Raw genomic sequence first — 19,255 nt, forward strand, 5'->3', positions numbered from 1 at the left:
TTATTATTATTATTATTCATTTTTATAGCGCCATCCCATGGCGCTTTACATGTGAACGGGGCAAATATAGACAACTACAATAAACATGAGTAAAACAAGGCACACACAAGTACAGGAGGAGAGAGGACCCTGCCCACGAGGGCTCACAATCTACAGGGGATGGGTGAGGATACACTAGGTGAGGGTAGAGCTGGTCATGTGGCGGTTCAGTATACTGGGAATCACTGCAGGTTGTAGGCTTGTCGGAAGAGGTGGGTCTTCAGGTTCCTTTTGAAGGTTTCCGTGGTGGGTGAGAGCCTGATGTGTTGGGGTAGAGAGTTCCAGAGTATAGGGGAAGCACGGGAGAAGTATTGGATGCGGTTGTGGGAGGAAGAGAGGAGTAGAGAAGGAGATCATGAGATGGGGCTATTGGAAATCAAAATGTGTATAGGGGTTATGTGGCATTATTTTGTCAATAGTGAGTCTGTGGAAGGCATCCTACTGTGTATCTAGGGTTTTGGGGCCATTCTATCAGAGAAGACGTCACCTATAACTTACCCGGATATCAGCGTTTATTTGCGATACTGCCTGCATCTAATTAGTACTGTGATTCTTGTATGGTCTACAGTCTAGTGCCGTATTCATGTGCTAATATTGGTTCTGGCACTGGACAATGTACTGACTGGGGATCTGGTACTGTATTCCTGTACTAATGATGATTCTGGTGATATTTTCATGTACTGATGATATTGTTCTGATGATATTTGTCTATACTGATAGTGTTTCTGGTGTGTTCGTGTACTGATGGTAGTTCTGATGCCATATTCATGTACTAATGATGGTTTTGGTGCTATATTCATGTACTGATGGTGGATCTGGTGCTGTATTCCTGTACTGATGGTGGATTTAGTCTTGTGTTCCTGTACTGATGGTGGTTCTGGTGATGTTTTCATGTGCTGATGCTTGTTCTGGTGATTTTTTTTCTGTTCTGATGGTGTTTCTGGTGACATGCTCCTGTATTGATGGTGGTTCGGGTGCCATATTCCTGCAGTGATGCTAGTTCTGGTTCTGTATTCATGAAAATACGGTGTGGCCTAGTGATGTATTCATGTCCTGACTGGGGATCTGGTGATGCATTCATGTAATTATGGTGATTATGGTGCTGTATTCCTGTAACGTTGGTAGTTCTTGTGCTGTATTCATGTGCTGATGGTGGTTTTGCTGTTGAATTCCTGTACTAATGGTGATTCTGGTGATGGTTTCATAAACTTGTGTTAATGGTTATTCTGTTGAAATTTTCCTGTTCTAATGGTGTTTCTGGTGATGTGTTCTTGTACTGATGGTAGTTCTATTGCTATATTCACATAGTGATAGTAGCTCTGGTGCTGTATTTATGTACTGACAGTGGACTTGGTGCTGTATTCATGTACCAATGGTGGTTCTGGTGATATTTTCATGCACTGATGACATTGTTCTGGTGAAATTTTTCTATTCTGATAATGTTTCTGGTGATGTGTTCTTGTAGACACAGGCCAGAAGCCTGACAAACAAGATGGAAGAACTAGAAGCAGAAATATCTACAGGTAACTTTGACATAGTGGGAATAACCGAGACATGGTTAGATGAAAGCTATGACTGGGCAGTTAACTTACAGGGTTACAGTCTGTTTAGAAAGGATCGTAAAAATTGGAGAGGAGGAGGGGTTTGTCTCTATGTAAAGTCTTGTCTAAAGTCCACTGTAAGGGAGGATATTAGCGAAGGGAATGAGGATGTCGAGTCCATATGGGTTGAAATTCATGGAGGGAAAAATGGTAACAAAATTCTCATTGGGGTCTGTTACAAACCCCCAAATATAACAGAAAGCATGGAAAGTCTACTTCTAAAGCATATAGATGAAGCTGCAACCCATAATGAGGTCCTGGTTATGGGGGACTTTAACTACCCGGATATTAACTGGGAAACAGAAACCTGTGAAACCCATAAAGGCAACAGGTTTCTGCTAATAACCAAGAAAAATTATCTTTCACAATTGGTGCAGAATCCAACCAGAGGAGCAGCACTTTTAGACCTAATACTATCTAATAGACCTGACAGAATAACAAATCTGCAGGTGGTTGGGCATTTAGGAAATAGCGACCACAATATTGTGCAGTTTCACCTGTCTTTCACTAGGGGGACTTGTCAGGGAGTCACAAAAACATTGAACTTTAGGAAGGCAAAGTTTGAACAGCTTAGAGATGCCCTTAATCTGGTAGACTGGGACAATATCCTCAGAAATGAGAATACAGATAATAAATGGGAAATGTTTAAGAACATCCTAAATAGGCAGTGTAAGCGGTTTATACCTTGTGGGAATAAAAGGACTAGAAATAGGAAAAACCCAATGTGGCTAAACAAAGAAGTAAGACAGGCAATTAACAGTAAAAAGAAAGCATTTGCACTATTAAAGCAGGATGGCACCATTGAAGCTCTAAAAAACTATAGGGAGAAAAATACTTTATCTAAAAAACTAATTAAAGCTGCCAAAAAGGAAACAGAGAAGCACATTGCTAAGGAGAGTAAAACTAATCCCAAACTGTTCTTCAACTATATCAATAGTAAAAGAATAAAAACTGAAAATGTAGGCCCCTTAAAAAATAGTGAGGAAAGAATGGTTGTAGATGACGAGGAAAAAGCTAACATATTAAACACCTTCTTCTCCACGGTATTCACGGTGGAAAATGAAATGCTAGGTGAAATCCCAAGAAACAATGAAAACCCTATATTAAGGGTCACCAATCTAACCCAAGAAGAGGTGCGAAACCGGCTAAATAAGATTAAAATAGATAAATCTCCGGGTCCGGATGGCATACACCCACGAGTACTAAGAGAACTAAGTAATGTAATAGATAAACCATTATTTCTTATTTTTAGGGACTCTATAGAGACAGGGTCTGTTCCGCAGGATTGGCGCATAGCAAATGTGGTGCCAATATTCAAAAAGGGCTCTAAAAGTGAACCTGGAAATTATAGGCCAGTAAGTCTAACCTCTATTGTTGGTAAAATATTTGAAGGGTTTCTGAGGGATGTTATTCTGGATTATCTCAATGAGAATAACTGTTTAACTCCATATCAGCATGGGTTTATGAGAAATCGCTCCTGTCAAACCAATCTAATCAGTTTTTATGAAGAGGTAAGCTATAGACTGGACCACGGTGAGTCATTGGACGTGGTATATCTCGATTTTTCCAAAGCGTTTGATACCGTGCCGCACAAGAGGTTGGTACACAAAATGAGAATGCTTGGTCTGGGGGAAAATGTGTGTAAATGGGTTAGTAACTGGCTTAGTGATAGAAAGCAGAGGGTGGTTATAAATGGTATAGTCTCTAACTGGGTCGCTGTGACCAGTGGGGTACCGCAGGGGTCAGTATTGGGACCTGTTCTCTTCAACATATTCATTAATGATCTGGTAGAAGGTTTACACAGTAAAATATCGATATTTGCAGATGATACAAAACTATGTAAAGCAGTTAATACAAGAGAAGATAGTATTCTGCTACAGATGGATCTGGATAAGTTGGAAACTTGGGCTGAAAGGTGGCAGATGAGGTTTAACAATGATAAATGTAAGGTTATACACATGGGAAGAGGGAATCAATATCACCATTACACACTGAACGGGAAACCACTGGGTAAATCTGACAGGGAGAAGGACTTGGGGATCCTAGTTAATGATAAACTTACCTGGAGCAGCCAGTGCCAGGCAGCAGCTGCCAAGGCAAACAGGATCATGGGGTGCATTAAAAGAGGTCTGGATACACATGATGAGAGCATTATACTGCCTCTGTACAAATCCCTAGTTAGACCGCACATGGAGTACTGTGTCCAGTTTTGGGCACCGGTGCTCAGGAAGGATATAATGGAACTAGAGAGAGTACAAAGGAGGGCAACAAAATTAATAAAGGGGATGGGAGAACTACAATACCCAGATAGATTAGCGAAATTAGGATTATTTAGTCTAGAAAAAAGACGACTGAGGGGCGATCTAATAACCATGTATAAGTATATAAGGGGACAATACAAATATCTCGCTGAGGATCTGTTTATACCAAGGAAGGTGACGGGCACAAGGGGGCATTCTTTGCGTCTGGAGGAGAGAAGGTTTTTCCACCAACATAGAAGAGGATTCTTTACTGTTAGGGCAGTGAGAATCTGGAATTGCTTGCCTGAGGAGGTGGTGATGGCGAACTCAGTCGAGGGGTTCAAGAGAGGCCTGGATGTCTTCCTGGAGCAGAACAATATTGTATCATACAATTATTAGGTTCTGTAGAAGGACGTAGATCTGGGTATTTATTATGATGGAATATAGGCTGAACTGGATGGACAAATGTCTTTTTTCGGCCTTACTAACTATGTTACTATGTTACTGATGGTAGTTCTGCTGGTAGTTCTGAAGCAATATTCATGTATTGTATGATTTCATGTATAATAGTCCTAGTCCTGAATTTATGAACTCATGGTGGCTCTGGTGATAGTTTCATGTCTTGATGGGGGATCTGGTGATGCATTCACGTACTGATGGTGGTTTTGGTGCTGTATTCCTGTAATGATGGTAGTCCTTGTTCTGTATTCATATGCTGATGCTGAACACAAGACAAGAACTCCTGTGTATGGAAGAGATAATTGAGATAGATGCCAGATGAAAAATTAACTGACAGCCCTCTAATGTGTATGGGGGACTTATTCCATTAGTATTTAGATTTAGGGCTGCATCCATGAACTGACTCTCTTCCTGGGTAAATGAAAGTTTAGCTATGGCTCTAGTTAAAAGTGTAATGCATTTACCCAATCTTCATTTCATTAACTTTACAGAAACCCCTGTTGTCTTGAATACTAGACTTAGGCCATGGACAAGACCTTTTTTTCTAATCCCAAACAAGCTCTTTAATGTACCCGTGTCTTTTTTTTTTTTTAGTGATTCGTCATTTTTACATTCCTTTAACCTCCTTTGAAATACTAGAAGCTATGGAGAAGATTACATTCGTATGAACACAAAAATGATTGGCAGCAAATCAGAAGAACCATTCTGTGATAATTAAATTTGCAGCATTATACTTGGAAGCGAAAAAAAACAAAGCTTAATGAAATTCACGAAATAAAAAATTCCAGGTGCTCTATAGGAGTCTGAGGTCATTGGGACTGTGCCCATGTTTCATTTACAGACGCCAGTTCAGACATTTTCATCATGAAAAAGTTACTTTATGTCAAAATAAAGTATGTTATTGCAAGGCAATGTATATCTTGGAAGGCGAGTACAGATCAGCATGTCAGATTACCGCTTCTGTCCAAGCAGTAGCTTTTATTATTTTTCTATAGCCTTGCATTATGTGGATGTGTCATAAATATATCTGAAGTAGTCCTTATTAATGGCTCCTGTTGCATATTCCTTTATCTAGCTTGTTTTTTTAATCTTAAATTTATAACATACATTAATGTTAAAAAGTTTTAGGCAGGTGTGGAAAAAATGTTGCAACTTATAAGTGCTTTAAAAATTTGAAATGTTAGTAGTTTATTTTTAATAATTAACATGATGCAAAGTCAAAGAACTAAAGGAAAATCAAAACCAAATCATTATTTGGTGTGACCACCCTATGCCTTGAAAGTATAAAAAAATCAATCTCTCTTACACAGTTTCTGAAGGACCTCGGCAGGGAGGTTGTTCCAAACATCTTGGAGAACTTTAGCCACAGCTCTTCTGTGGATGTAGGCTTGTGCTAATTCTCATGTATCTTCACATAATACTGCACAGACTTAATTATACTGGGATCAGGACTTTGTGAGGGCCATATCATTACTTCTAAGAATGCCTTGTAATTCTTTATGGTGAATATAGTTCTTAATTACATTATTAGCTCACTCTATGTATCACCAGGAGTCCATGAGACTTCTGGAAGACCGAGTTACATACAAACAACTAGCCCATGATCCCACTACTGAGTACATTAGCAAGTCGAATATTTTAGCCCAGAAGGGCAAATCTCTGGGTATTTTAAATAAAAAAGAATTCCATTATATTTTAAATAAAAATCCCAGTAATGCCATATTTTATCACATTGTAAAACTTCATAAGGACATGACATGTCCTCCTGGCAGGCCCATCATATCTGGGATTAATAATTTAACAGCTAACTTATCCTGATATGTGGATATTCACTAGCAAGAGTGCATGAAGCTAATACCAGCCTATTTGAAAGACACAGGCCACACATTAGAGATTGTAGGAGATATTAAATGGAAAGACAATTACATATTAGGCACTCTTGACATCAAGTCACTATATACAGTTATTGACCAGGAAAAAGGATGTCAGGCTGCCATACACCTTCCTAATGCTCTAGGCACGTACACCCAAATACAAATTCAATATATTTTGAACTGCATTCAATTCATATTGCAGCATAATTATTTTGTATATGAAAGACAATATTATCTTCAAACATGGGGGACCGCGATGAGACGTGGTTCGCGCCCAGCTTTGCGAACCTATATGTTGCCAAATGGGAGGAGTCTCATGTTCAGATCGATGAACATTTACGCCCAGGCCTAATATGGCGTCGGTTTATAGATGACATTTTGTTTGTATGGGAAGGCTCCCAGGCTGATTTAAATGCTTTCATTTTAGGCCTAAACAACAACCAATATGGTCTAGAATTTACACCAAATATCAGCACTATTAGTGTGATTTTTTTTAGAATTGAATATTTATGTGGAACATAACCAGCTATACACAAAGTGCCATCGGAAGGAGGTCGACTCCAATTTTTTCATCCATATTACTAGTTGCCACTTACCAATATGGTTGATCAATACACCAAAAAGTCAGTACACAATGGTGAGACGGAACTGCTCCAATATGGTGGACTATAATAGCGAGGCCAAGCACTTAACACAACAGTTTGTAGAGAAAGGATACCCCAGACCCCTACACTTCCTGACAGAAGTTATATCGCTTATCCATGTTATGTAAATAAAAGCTTATAACCTGACGTTAAATTCATCCATTGGTTGTATAAATTAATTCTTTTGAAGGCTGAAACCCTCTGAAATGTGGTTTAGGTTAAGAAAATAAATTGGCATCAATGCAGAAATATTGATCATTTAATGGACACAGAATGGTCAGAGTTTGACAAGACAAAAGTTTTGTCGCCCACAGAAAGTAATGTGATATTCAAACAAATAATTAATTTAAAATACAAATATATGTTGCATAACATTGGTGTATGAAGTTGTGTTGCTATTAGAGTCATATTTAATATTTTGTGTGACTTCCATAAACTTGAAGGACTGCATCCATGCGGTTCAACAATGATTAATACAATTAAGGGTGGTTTCACATTTGCTTTTTCTTTTTGCGGCAAAAAACACAAAAAAAGCATGCGTTTTTTCCCCTATATGTAACATTAAAAACGCATGCATTTTTTTGTATGAGTTTTGACGCGTTTTTGCAACGCATGCGTTTTTTTCTGCATGCGTTGTGTTGCAAAAATGCAACATGTAGTATTTTTACCGGCGTTTTTTTTGCCGCAAAAAAACGCATGCTTTTTTTGCGGAAAAAAAATGCATTGCTGTCTATGTAAACGCATGCGTTTTTAACCACATGTGTTTGCATGCGTTAAAAACGCATGCGTTTTTAAAAAAAAAAAAAACATAAAAACACACTGATAAACCACCCCACACCATAAAATTGATAATGGGATCCTACCCCTAACCCTAACCTAACCCTACCCCTAACCCTAATCCCTTTAAGGGTAGGGTTAGGGGTAGGGTTAGGGGTAGGGTTAGGATCCCTTTAGGGGTAGGGTTAGGGTTAGGATTCCGTTAGGGTTAGGATCCCTAACCCTAACCCTAACCCTAGCTCTTTCTGTTTATAGTGGGTTTTTTACTTTATTTTGATGATTGGCAGCTGTCACACATTTATCTGCATGCGATTAAAAAACGCAAACGCATGAAAAACGCATGTAAACGCGTCAAAACGCCGCGTTTTTTTCACCACATGCAAAAACGCATGTGCAAAAAAACGCAGCGTTTGCACGCGTTTACATGCGTTTTTTCACCATGCGTTTTTTTTTTAAAACGCATGCGTTTTGAAACGCAAGTGTGAAACCAGCCTTATTAATGAAGTCATCAGGAATAGCAAAGAATGCAGTCTTACATGTCTCCCAGAGTTCATCTAGATTCTTTGGTTTTGTTTTCCAAGCTTCCTCTTTCATCCTACCTCAAACATGCTCAATGATGTTCATGTCTGGTGACTGGGCTGGCCAGTCCTTGAGCACCTTGATCTTTTTTGCCTGGAAGAACTTTATTGTAGAGATGGATGTATGAAATGGAGCACCATCCTGCTGCAGAATTTGACCCCTTTTATGATTTGGAATATAAGAGGTAGCTAATACTTCTTTATATTTTAGGCTATTGATATTGCCTTCCACCTTGCAAATGTTTTGCCCACCCCCATACTGAATGTAACCCCAGACCATGATCTTTCCACCACCAAATTTAACTGTTTTCTGGGTGTATTTTGGATCCATACGTTCTCCAGTAGGTCTCCTTCAGTATTTACAGAGGCTGTGGTGTAATTCTACTGAAGATTCATCAGAGAAATCCCCCTTCTGCCACTTGTCCAGCGTCCATCTGTTTAGCAGGCTGTGGGACTTTACAAATGCCACATGGTTTTTTATTTGCCTTTTGTTTAGTGCTGGCTTCTGGGCACTGATTCGACCATGGAGGCTATTTCGAGACAGAATCCTACAAACTGTTCTAGTTGACACAGGGACTTGAGGTGACCAGGCCTGTTGGAGCTCTGCTGCAGTGGAAAAGGGGCTTGCTTTGGATTTTCTAACCAACAAACGTTCCTCCTGAGCAGTTGTCTTGCGGGATCTGCCACACATGGGCTTGTCAAACACATCTCCAGTCTCTTCAAATCTTTTTTTAATTATTTGTATTTGATGCTGAGACACAAAAAAGGTGCCAGCTACCTCTGCAGTGGATCTGGTCTTCAGCCTCTTGATAATCCAGGCTTTGGTCACAGGGTGGATTTTTGGCATGTTGTCAGAGCTCAAGTTACAGTTCAAGTGAAGGTCTGGGGTGCTGGGTTTCTTTTTATACACACACACTAATTAACCCCTTCATGACCCAGCCTATTTTGACCTTAATGACCTGGCCGTTTTTTGCAATTCTGACCACTGTCCCTTTATGATGTAATAACTCAGGAACGCTTCAACGGATCCTAGCGGTTCTGAGATTGTTTTTTCGTGACATATTGGGCTTCATGTTAGTGGTAAATTTAGGTCAATAAATTCTGCGTTTATTTGTGATAAAAACGGAAATTTTGCAATTTTCACATTTTGAATTTTTATTCTGTTAAACCAGAGAGTTATGTGACACAAAATAGTTAATAAATAACATTTCCAACATGTCTACTGTACATCAGCACAATTTTGGAAACAAAATTTTTTTTGCTAGGAAGTTATAAGGGTTAAAATTTGACCAGCGATTTCTCATTTTTACAACGAAATTTACAAAACCATTTTTTATAGGGACCACCTCACATTTGAAGTCAGTTTGAGGGGTCTATATGGCTGAAAATACCCAAAAGTGACACCATTCTAAAAACTGCACCCCTCAAGCTGCACAAAACCACATTCAAGAAGTTTATTAACCCTTCAGGTGCTTCACAGCAGCAGAAGCAACATGGAAGGAAAAAATGAACATTTAACTTTTTAGTCACAAAAATGATTTTTAGCAATATTTTTTTTATTTTCCCAATGGTAAAAGGAGAAACTGAACAACGAAAGTTGTTTGTCCAATTTTTCCTGAGTACGCTGATACCTCATATGTGGGGGTAAGCCACTGTTTGGGCGCACGGCAGGGCTTGGAAGGGAAGGAGCGCCATTTGACTTTTTTGAATGAAAAATTGGCTCCACTCTTTAGCGGACACCATGTCACGTTTGGAGAGCCCCCGTGTGCCTAAAAATTGGAGCTCCCCCACAAGTGACCCCATTTTGGAAACTAGACCCCCCCAAGGAACTTATCTAGATGCCTAGTGAGCACTTTAAACCCTCAGGTGCTTCACAAATTGATCCGTAAAAATGAAAAAGTACTTTTTTTCTCCTTTGCCTCATTGGGGGACACAGACCGTGGGTGTATTCTGCTACCAATAGGAGGCTGACACTAAGTGATACAAAAAAAGTTAGCTCCTCCCCTGCAGTATACACCCTCCTGCTGGCTCTCAGCTCCTCCCCTGCAGTATACACCCTCCTGCTGGCTCTCAGCTCCTCCCCTGCAGTATACACCCTCCTGCTGGCTCTCAGCTCCTCCCCTGCAGTATACACCCTCCTGCTGGCTCTCTGCTCCTCCCCTGCAGTATATACCCTCCTGCTGGCTCTCGGCTCCTCCCCTGCAGTATACACCCTCCTGCTGGCTCTCGGCTCCCCCCCCTGCAGTATACACCCTCCTGCTGGCTCTCGGCTCCTCCCCTGGAGTATACACCCTCCTGCTGGCTCTCGGCTCCTCCCCTGCAGTACACACCCTCCTGCTGGCTCTCGGCTCCCCCCCCTGCAGTATACACCCTCCTGCTGGCTCTCGGCTCCTCCCCTGGAGTATACACCCTCCTGCTGGCTCTCGGCTCCTCCCCTGCAGTACACACCCTCCTGCTGGCTCTCGGCTCCTCCCCTGCAGTATACACCCTCCTGCTGGCTCTCGGCTCCTCCCCTGCAGTATACACCCTCCTGCTGGCTCTCGGCTCCTCCCCTGCAGTATACACCCTCCTGCTGGCTCTCAGCTCCCCCCCTGCAGTATACACCCTCCTGCTGGCTCTCAGCTCCTCCTCTGCAGTATACACCCTCCTGCTGGCTCTCGGCTCCTCCCCTGCAGTATACACCCTCCTGCTGGCTCTCAGCTCCTCCCCTGCAGTATACACCCTCCTGCTGGCTCTCGGCTCCTCCCCTGCAGTATACACCCTCCTGCTGGCTCTCAGCTCCCCCCCTGCAGTATACACCCTCCTGCTGGCTCTCAGCTCCCCCCCTGCAGTATACACCCTCCTGCTGGCTCTCAGCTCCTCCCCTGCAGTATACACCCTCCTGCTGGCTCTCGGCTCCTCCCCTGCAGTATACACCCTCCTGCTGGCTCTCGGCTCCCCCCCTGCAGTATACGCCCTCCTGCTGGCTCTCAGCTCCCCCCCTGCAGTATACACCCTCCTGCTGGCTCTCAGCTCCTCCCCTGCAGTATACACCCTCCTGCTGGCTCTCAGCTCCCCCCCTGCAGTATACACCCTCCTGCTGGCTCTCGGCTCCTCCCCTGCAGTATACACCCTCCTGCTGGCTCTCGGCTCCTCCCCTGCAGTATACACCCTCCTGCTGGCTCTCAGCTAACCAGTTCTTGCTTAGTGTCTGTAGGAGGCACATGGGTCTGTTTCAGACCCCAACGTTTTTATTTTATTGTTTACTTTTCTGTAAATTTTTATTTTTTAATTAACAGAGTGAAGGGGGCGACGGATCCTTTCAAGGTTCCGATCTCCCCCGAACCATCAACAGGCGAGCACGGCGAGTATACCTCCCCCGTACCCTTTCCTGCGACGTGGGAAGCCATGCCTGAGCTCACTTCAGGGGCGACGGTTCCTTCATGGTCCCGATCTCCCCACACCAGCAGCAGGCGACCACATGGAGTGTCGCCTCCATGTATCCTCTCCTGGAGCCAGGCCTAATGCCGGACAACTGACCCTGTCCACCCGGACTGATCTCCGTGGCTGTACAGAGGCCCCTCTCTATGGCGTCCGAGCAGCCCCCACTGTCCCACCACTGTGAAAGCGGATGGCACAAGGAGGCGGACGGGTCCTCTCCACCTCCCTAACAAAGGGATGATGGATTGAGGTTTATCCCTGCACCGTCCACGCTGCACAGAACAGCGCTGAAACCCACATCCGCGGCTGCTCCGTGCCGGGACGCGCATCAATGGTGAAGTGGATCCATCTTCAGAGGGATATCCACATGCTGACAGGCAGCCTCAGCCACTTCCCTGTGGCCCACCTCTCTGAGGTAACGCTCTGGATGGCTGCAAAAATTTAGTCCCCGGCTTCGGCCGATTTGTAGGCCGCATCCTGGAAGTCTTGCCTGGAACGACCCACTGGTGACGTCCGCCGGCTACAGAAATTTAGGCCCCGGCTTAGGCCTTTACATCATCGTGTCTGTGGCTCCGCCCCCAAATTGGCGCTTCTCGCTCTCTGCGAGATTTTATCAACTCTGGAGCTCCCGGTGGCCATCTTGGTCCAGCCGGCCAGCTCACACTGGGGTGACAGTATTTTTGCATTAAAGGGGCACATCGACTCTACATCAGTACCCGGGTAAGGAAGTACCTGGTCTTAAAGGCTCATGACCAGTATTTCCTGGTCTTAAAGGCATATGGCCAGTATTCCCAGTCTTAAAGGCGCATGACCAGTATTCCCTGGTCTTAAAGGCGCATGACCAGTATTCCCTGGTCTTAAAGGCGCATGACCAGTATTCCCTGGTCTTAAAGGTGCATGACCAGAATTCTCTGGTCTTAAAGGTGCATGACCAGTATTCCCTGCTCTTAAAGGTGCATGACCAGTATTCTCTGGTCTTAAAGGTGCATGACCAGTATTCTCTGGTCTTAAAGGTGCATAACCAGTATTCTCTGGTCTTAAAGGTGCATGACCAGTATTCCCTGGTCTTAAAGGCGCACGACCAGTATTCCCTGGTCTTATAGGTGCACGACCAGTATTCTCTGGTCTTAAAGGTGCATAACCAGTATTCTCTGGTCTTAAAGGTGCATGACAAGTATTCTCTGGTCTTAAAGGTGCATGACAAGTATTCTCTGGTCTTAAAGGTGCATGACCAGTATTCTCTGGTCTTAAAGGTGCATGACCAGTATTCTCTGGTCTTAAAGGTGCATGACCAGTATTCTCTGGTCTTAAAGGTGCATGACCAGTATTCTCTGGTCTTAAAGGTGCATGACCAGTATTCTCTGGTCTTAAAGGTGCATGACCAGTATTCTCTGGTCTTAAAGGTGCATGACCAGTATCCTCTGGTCTTAAAGGTGAATGACCAGTATGCCCTGGTCTTTAAGGTGCATGACCAGTATTCTCTGGTCTTAAAGATGAATGACCAGTATTCCCTGGTCTTAAAGGTGCATGACCAGTATTCCCTGGTCTTAAAGGTGCATGACCAGTATTCCCTGGTCTTAAAGGTGCATGACCAGTATTCCCTGGGATTAAAGGTGCATGACCAGTATTCCCTGGTCTTAAAGGTGCATGACCAGTATTCCCTGGTCTTAAAGGTACATGACCAGTATTCCCTGGTCTTAAAGGTGCATGACCAGTATTCCCTGGTCTTAAAGGTGCATGACCAGTATTCTCTGGTCTTAAAGGTGCATGACCAGTATTCCCCGGTCTTAAAGGCGCATGGCCAGTATTCCCCGATCTTAAAGGCGCATGACCAGAATTCCCTGGTCTTAAAGGCGCATGACCAGTTTTCTCTGTTCTTAACCCCTTCATGACCCAGCCTATTTTGACCTTAAAGACCTTGCCGTTTTTTGCAATTCTGACCAGTGTCCCTTTATGAAGTAATAACTCAGGAACGCTTCAATGGATCCTAGCGGTTCTGAGATTGTTTTTTCGTGACATATTGGGCTTCATGATAGTGATAAATTTAGGTCAATAAATTCTGTGTTTATTTGTGATAAAAACGGAAATTTGGCGAAAATTTTGAAAATTTCGCAATTTTCACATTTTGAATTTTTATTCTGTTAAACCAGAGAGTTATGTGACACAAAATAGTTAATAAATAACATTTCCCACACGTCTACTTTACATCAGCACAATTTTGGAAACAAAATTTTTTTTTGCTAGGAAGTTATAAGGGTTAAAATTTGACCAGCGATTTCTCATTTTTACAACGAAATTTACAAAACCATTTTTTTTAGGGACCACCTCACATTTGAAGTCAGTTTGAGGGGTCTATATGGCTGAAAATACCCAAAAGTGACACCATTCTAAAAACTGCACTCCTCAAGGTGCACAAAACCACATTCCAGAAGTTTATTAACCCTTCAGGTGCTTCACAGCAGCAGAAGCAACATGGAAGGAAAAAATGAACATTTAACTTTTTAGTCACAAAAATGATTTTTCAGCAACAATTTTTGTATTTTCCCAATGGTAAAAGGAGAAACTGAACAACGAAAGTTGTTGTCCAATTTGTCCTGAGTACGCTGATACCTCATATGTGGGGGTAAACCACGGTTTGGGCGCACGGCAGGGCTTGGAAGGGAAGGAGCGCCATTTGACTTTTTGAATGAAAAATTGGCTGCACTCTTTAGCGGACACCATGTCAAGTTTGAAGAGCCCCCGTGTGCCTAAAAATTGGAGCTGCCCCACAAGTGACCCCATTTTGGAAACTAGACGCCCCAAGGAACTTATCTAGATGCATAGTGAGCCCTTTAAACCCCCAGGTGCTTCACAAATTGATCCGTAAAAATGAAAAAGTACTATTTTTTCACACAAAAAATTTTTTAGCCTCAATTTTTTCATTTTCACATGGACAACAGGATAAAATGGATCCTAAAATTTGTTTGGCAATTTCTCCTGAGTACACCGATACCTCACATGTGGGGGTAAACCATTGTTTGGGCACATGGTAAGGCTCGGAAGGGAAGGAGCGCCATTTGACTTTTTGAATGAAAAATTATCTCCATCGTTAGCGGACATCATGTCGCGTTTGGACAGACCCTGTGTGCTTAAACATTGGAGCTCCCCCACAAGTGACCCCATTTTGGAAACTAGACCCCCCAAGGAACTTATCTAGATGCCTAGTGAGCACTTTAAACCCTCAGGTGCTTCACAAATTGATCCGTAAAAATGAAAAAGTACTTTTTTTTCACAAAAAATTTCTTTTCGCCTCAATTTTTTCATTTTCACATGGGCAATAGGATAAAATGGATCCTAAAATTTGTTGAGCAATTTCTCCCGAGTACGCCGATACCTCATATGTGGGGGTAAACCACTGTTTGGGCACACGGCAGGGCTCGGAAGGGAAGGCGCGCCTTTTGACTTTTTGAATGGAAAATTAGCTCCAATTGTTAGCGGACACCATGTCGCATTTGGAGAGCCCCTGTGTGCCTATGCAATGGAGCTCCCCCACAAGTGACCCCATTTTGGAAACTAGACCCCCCAAGGAACTTATCTAGATGCATACTGAGCACTTTAAACCCCCAGGTGCTTCACAGAAGTTTATAATGCAAGGCCATGAAAATAAAAAATAATTTTTCTTTTCTCAAAAATGATTTTTTAGCCTGGAATTTCCTATTTTGCCAATGGTAATAGGAGAAATTGGACCATAAATGTTGTTGTCCAGTTTGTCCTGAGTACGCAGATACCCCATATGTGGGGGTAAACCACTGTTTGGGCGCACGGCAGGGCTCAGAAGGGAAGGCACGCCATTTGGCTTTTTAAATGGAAAATTAGCTCCAATCATTAGCGGACACCATGTCGCGTTTGGAGAGCCCCTGTGTGCCTAAACATTGGAGATCCCCCACAAGTGACCCCATTTTGGAAACTAGACCCCCCAAGGAACTTATCTAGATATGTGGTGAGCACTTTGAACCCCCAAGTGCTTCACAGACGTTTACAACGCAGAGCCGCGAAAATAAAAAATCATTTTTCTTTCCTCAAAAATGATGTTTTAGCAAGCAATTTTTTATTTTCTCAAGGGTAACAGGAGAAATTGGACCCCAGTAATTGTTGCGCAGTTTGTCCTGAGTATGCTGGTACCCCATATGTGGGGGTAAACCACTGTTTGGGCACACGTCGGGGCTCGGAAGTGAGGGGGCACCATTTGACTTTTTGAATACAAGATTGGCTGGAATCAATGGTGGCGCCATGTTGCATTTGGAGAACCCCTGATGTGCCTAAACAGTGGAAACCCCTCAATTCTAACTCCAACACACCCCTAAACCTTATCCCAAATGTAGCCGTAACCCTAATCACAACCCTAACCCCAACACACCCGTAACCCCAACACACCCCTAACCCTAACCACAACCCTAATTCCAACCCAACCCTAACCCTAAGGCTATGTGCCCATGTTGGGAATTCGTGTGAGATTTTTCAGGACCATTTTTGAAAAATCTGCGGGTAAAAGGCACTGCTTTTTACCTGCGGATTTACCGCGGATTTCCAGTGTTTTTTGTGCGGATTTCACCTGCGGATTCCTATTGAGGAACAGGTGTAAAACGCTGCAGAATCCGCACAAAGAATTGACATGCTGCGGAAAATACAACGCAGCGTTTCTGCGCGCTATTTTCCGCACCATGGGCACAGCGGATTTGGTTTTCCATAGGTTTACATGGTAAACCCGATGGAACACTGCTGCAAATCCGCAGCGGCCAATCCGCTGCGGATCCTCAGCCAAATTCGCACCGTGTGCACATAGCCTAATTCTAAAGGTATGTGCACACGCTGCGGAAAACGCTGCGGATCCGCAGCAGTTTCCCATGAGTTTACAGTTCAATGTAAACCTATGGGAAACAAAAATCGCTGTACACATGCTGCAGAAAAACTGCACGGAAACGCAGAGGTTTACATTCCGCAGCATGTCCCTTCTTTCTGCGGATTCCGCAGCGGTTTTACAACTGCTCCAATAGAAAATCGCAGTTGTAAAACCGCAGTGAAATGCGCAGAAAAACCGTGGTAAATCCGCGATAAATCCGCAGCGGTTTAGCACTGCGGATTTATCAAATCTGCTGCGGAAAAATCCGCAGAGGACTAGAATACGTGTGCTCATACCGAAACCCCAACCCCAACCTTAGTGGAAAAAAAAAAAGTATTTTATTATTGTCCCTACCTATGGGGGTGATAAAGGAGGGGGGGGGGGTTCATTTACTTTTTTTTTTTTTTTGATCACAGTGATCAAAATGCACATTGGAACCAATCTGCCTGCCGGCCGATTCGGCGGCGGGCGCACTGCGCATGCGCCTGCCATTTTGGAAGATGGTGGCGCCCATGGAGAAGACGGACGGACCCCGGGAGGCTCGGTAAGTATGATGGGGTGGGGGGGAGCACGGAGGGGGTGGATCGGAGCATGGGGGAGTGGATCGGAGTGCGGGGGGGTGGATCGGAGCACGGGGGTGGTGAATCGGAGCATCGGGTGGATTGCAGCACGGGGGGTGGATCGGAGTGCAGGGGGGTTGGATTGGAGCACGGGGGTGGGATTGGAGCAAGGGGGGAGCAGACGAGCACGGGGGGAGCGGACAGGAGGACGGAGGGGAGCGGAGCAGTGTACAGGACTGGTGGGGGGGATCGGTGGCGGTGGGGTGGGATCGGTGGCAGCGGGATGGGGCAGACCAGTGTTTCAGCCATGGCCGATGATATTGCAGCATCGGCCATGGCTGGATTGTAATATTTCACCAGTTTTAATAGGTGAAATATTACAAATCGCTCTGATTGGCAGTTTCACTTTCAACAGCCAATCAGAGCGATCGTAGCCACAGGGGGGTGAAGCCACCCCCCCCTGGGCTGTACTACCACTCCCCCTGTCCCTGCAGATCGGGTGAAATTGGAGTTAACCCTTTCACCCAATCTGCAGGGACGCGATCATTCTGTGACACAGCATATGCGTCACAGGTCGGATTGGCACCGACTTTCATGACGCATACGCTGTGTCACACGTCAGGAAGGGGTTAACCGATCATTTACTGAGCACCGGTGAGGATGTAAACTAGGATTGGGTGCATTATATGACCAGGTGACAAAACTTTTGTTTTGCCAAAATCTGACTATTCTGTTTCCATTAACTGATCAATATTTCTGCACTGATGCCAATTTATTTTCTTAACCTAAACCACATTTCGGAGGGTTTCCGCTTTCAAAAGAATAATTTATACAACCAATGGATGAATTTAATGTCAGGTTATAAGCTTTTATTTACATAAAATGGATAAGCGACATAAGTTCTGTCAGGAAGTGTATTGGAAAAGTCACAAAAGGAGGTAGCCCTTCTATCCAGGGAGTCCTTGTTAAAGAAAACCAGCAATAACGATAACAGTAAGAAAAGTGAGAGCAGTAATGGGAATTTGCAAGAACAAATACTTAAATTACCATTTATCACACAGTTCCATGCGGGGTACAAAAAATTTGTCATCATCATACGGAAACATTGGCCAGGTCTACAAAAGGATAAAGTAATAGGGGAATTTCTTCCTACTAATCCTAGATTTGTATATAGAAAGACTCAATCGCTTGGGAATCTTATAGCTCCCACTACCAGGATGACACACACAGACCTGATGGATAACCAAGCAACCTCCAATAAATCAAAAATCGGATTTCTACCTTGCGGGGGTTGTTTTGGTTGCATGCACACTACTTTCATGAAAATGAGACAACTAACATTCCTGGACTCGGATGGAACTAAGGAGTTCATTATGAAAAACCAAATATCCTGCAATTCTAGGGGTGTAATATATATCATCCAATGTCCATGCAAGAAGATCTATGTTGGTCGCACGAAACGACAACTTAGGGAGCGTATCAAAGGACATTTCAAAAATATCCTGAAAGGCTGCTTGGGTCATCCCCTCTCACGCCATTTCAAAGATAAGCATGGGCGATCACTGAAAGGTGTTCATTTTTGTGGGATCCAGGTTGTACACCCAAACTGGAGAGGGGGGGATTTTATTAAACAAATGTCCAGAATGGAATCGCAATGAATCTTTACTCTGGACAGTCTAGCCCCAAAAGGCCTCAATTGCGAACTAGAACTGTATGCCTTCTAAGGATCACCCCAAGTTACGTGTAACATAGCCCTACAAAATAAATAAGTGGTGCAACTAAATATAGCCCATTGGATGTATTTACACACGGTTTGGGGTACACCTACTTTCAGGGTCTAATAACTATATATTAAAATAAAAATATAGAAATTAATATGATTAATTAAGTCACTCTTTATTAATACAATTGTTATTCTTATCATTTTATGTGTGGATATATTTTGGGCATATAGAACCCGCTGTACCCCCCCCCCCCCCCCCTTTTTTTTTTCTTTTACCCCTGCCTGTTTTCTTTATAAATATGCAGTGACATAAATTTAAATTCTAGTCGATTTTTTATATAGGGAATTTTATTTGTAATTCTTATAAATTCATATTTTAAACAGTTTTTAGGAACACATCACTATAACAGGCAATACACCATGCAGCCTTGACTATCACAGGACTAAATTGAAGTTCTGGC

General features: G+C 43.3%; 1 protein-coding gene across 5 annotated transcripts in view; it reads left to right on the plus strand.

The window, feature by feature from the left end:
* Window positions 1–19,255, plus strand: part of ATG10 (autophagy related 10) — a 437,018-nt gene that overhangs the window by 383,556 nt on the left and 34,207 nt on the right. For 2 of the 5 annotated variants that reach the window (XM_069751151.1, XM_069751176.1), the window contains exon 8: window positions 4,934–7,015. The exons of the other annotated variants lie outside the window; for them this stretch is intronic. The gene's annotated coding sequence lies outside the window, so the exon portion shown is untranslated. Of the gene's footprint in view, window positions 1–4,933; window positions 7,016–19,255 lie in introns of those variants that run through there. 5 annotated transcript variants of the gene reach the window in all.

The sequence above is a fragment of the Ranitomeya imitator genome, chromosome 1 (genome assembly GCF_032444005.1).
Source record: "Ranitomeya imitator isolate aRanImi1 chromosome 1, aRanImi1.pri, whole genome shotgun sequence".
NCBI lineage: Eukaryota > Metazoa > Chordata > Amphibia > Anura > Dendrobatidae > Ranitomeya > Ranitomeya imitator.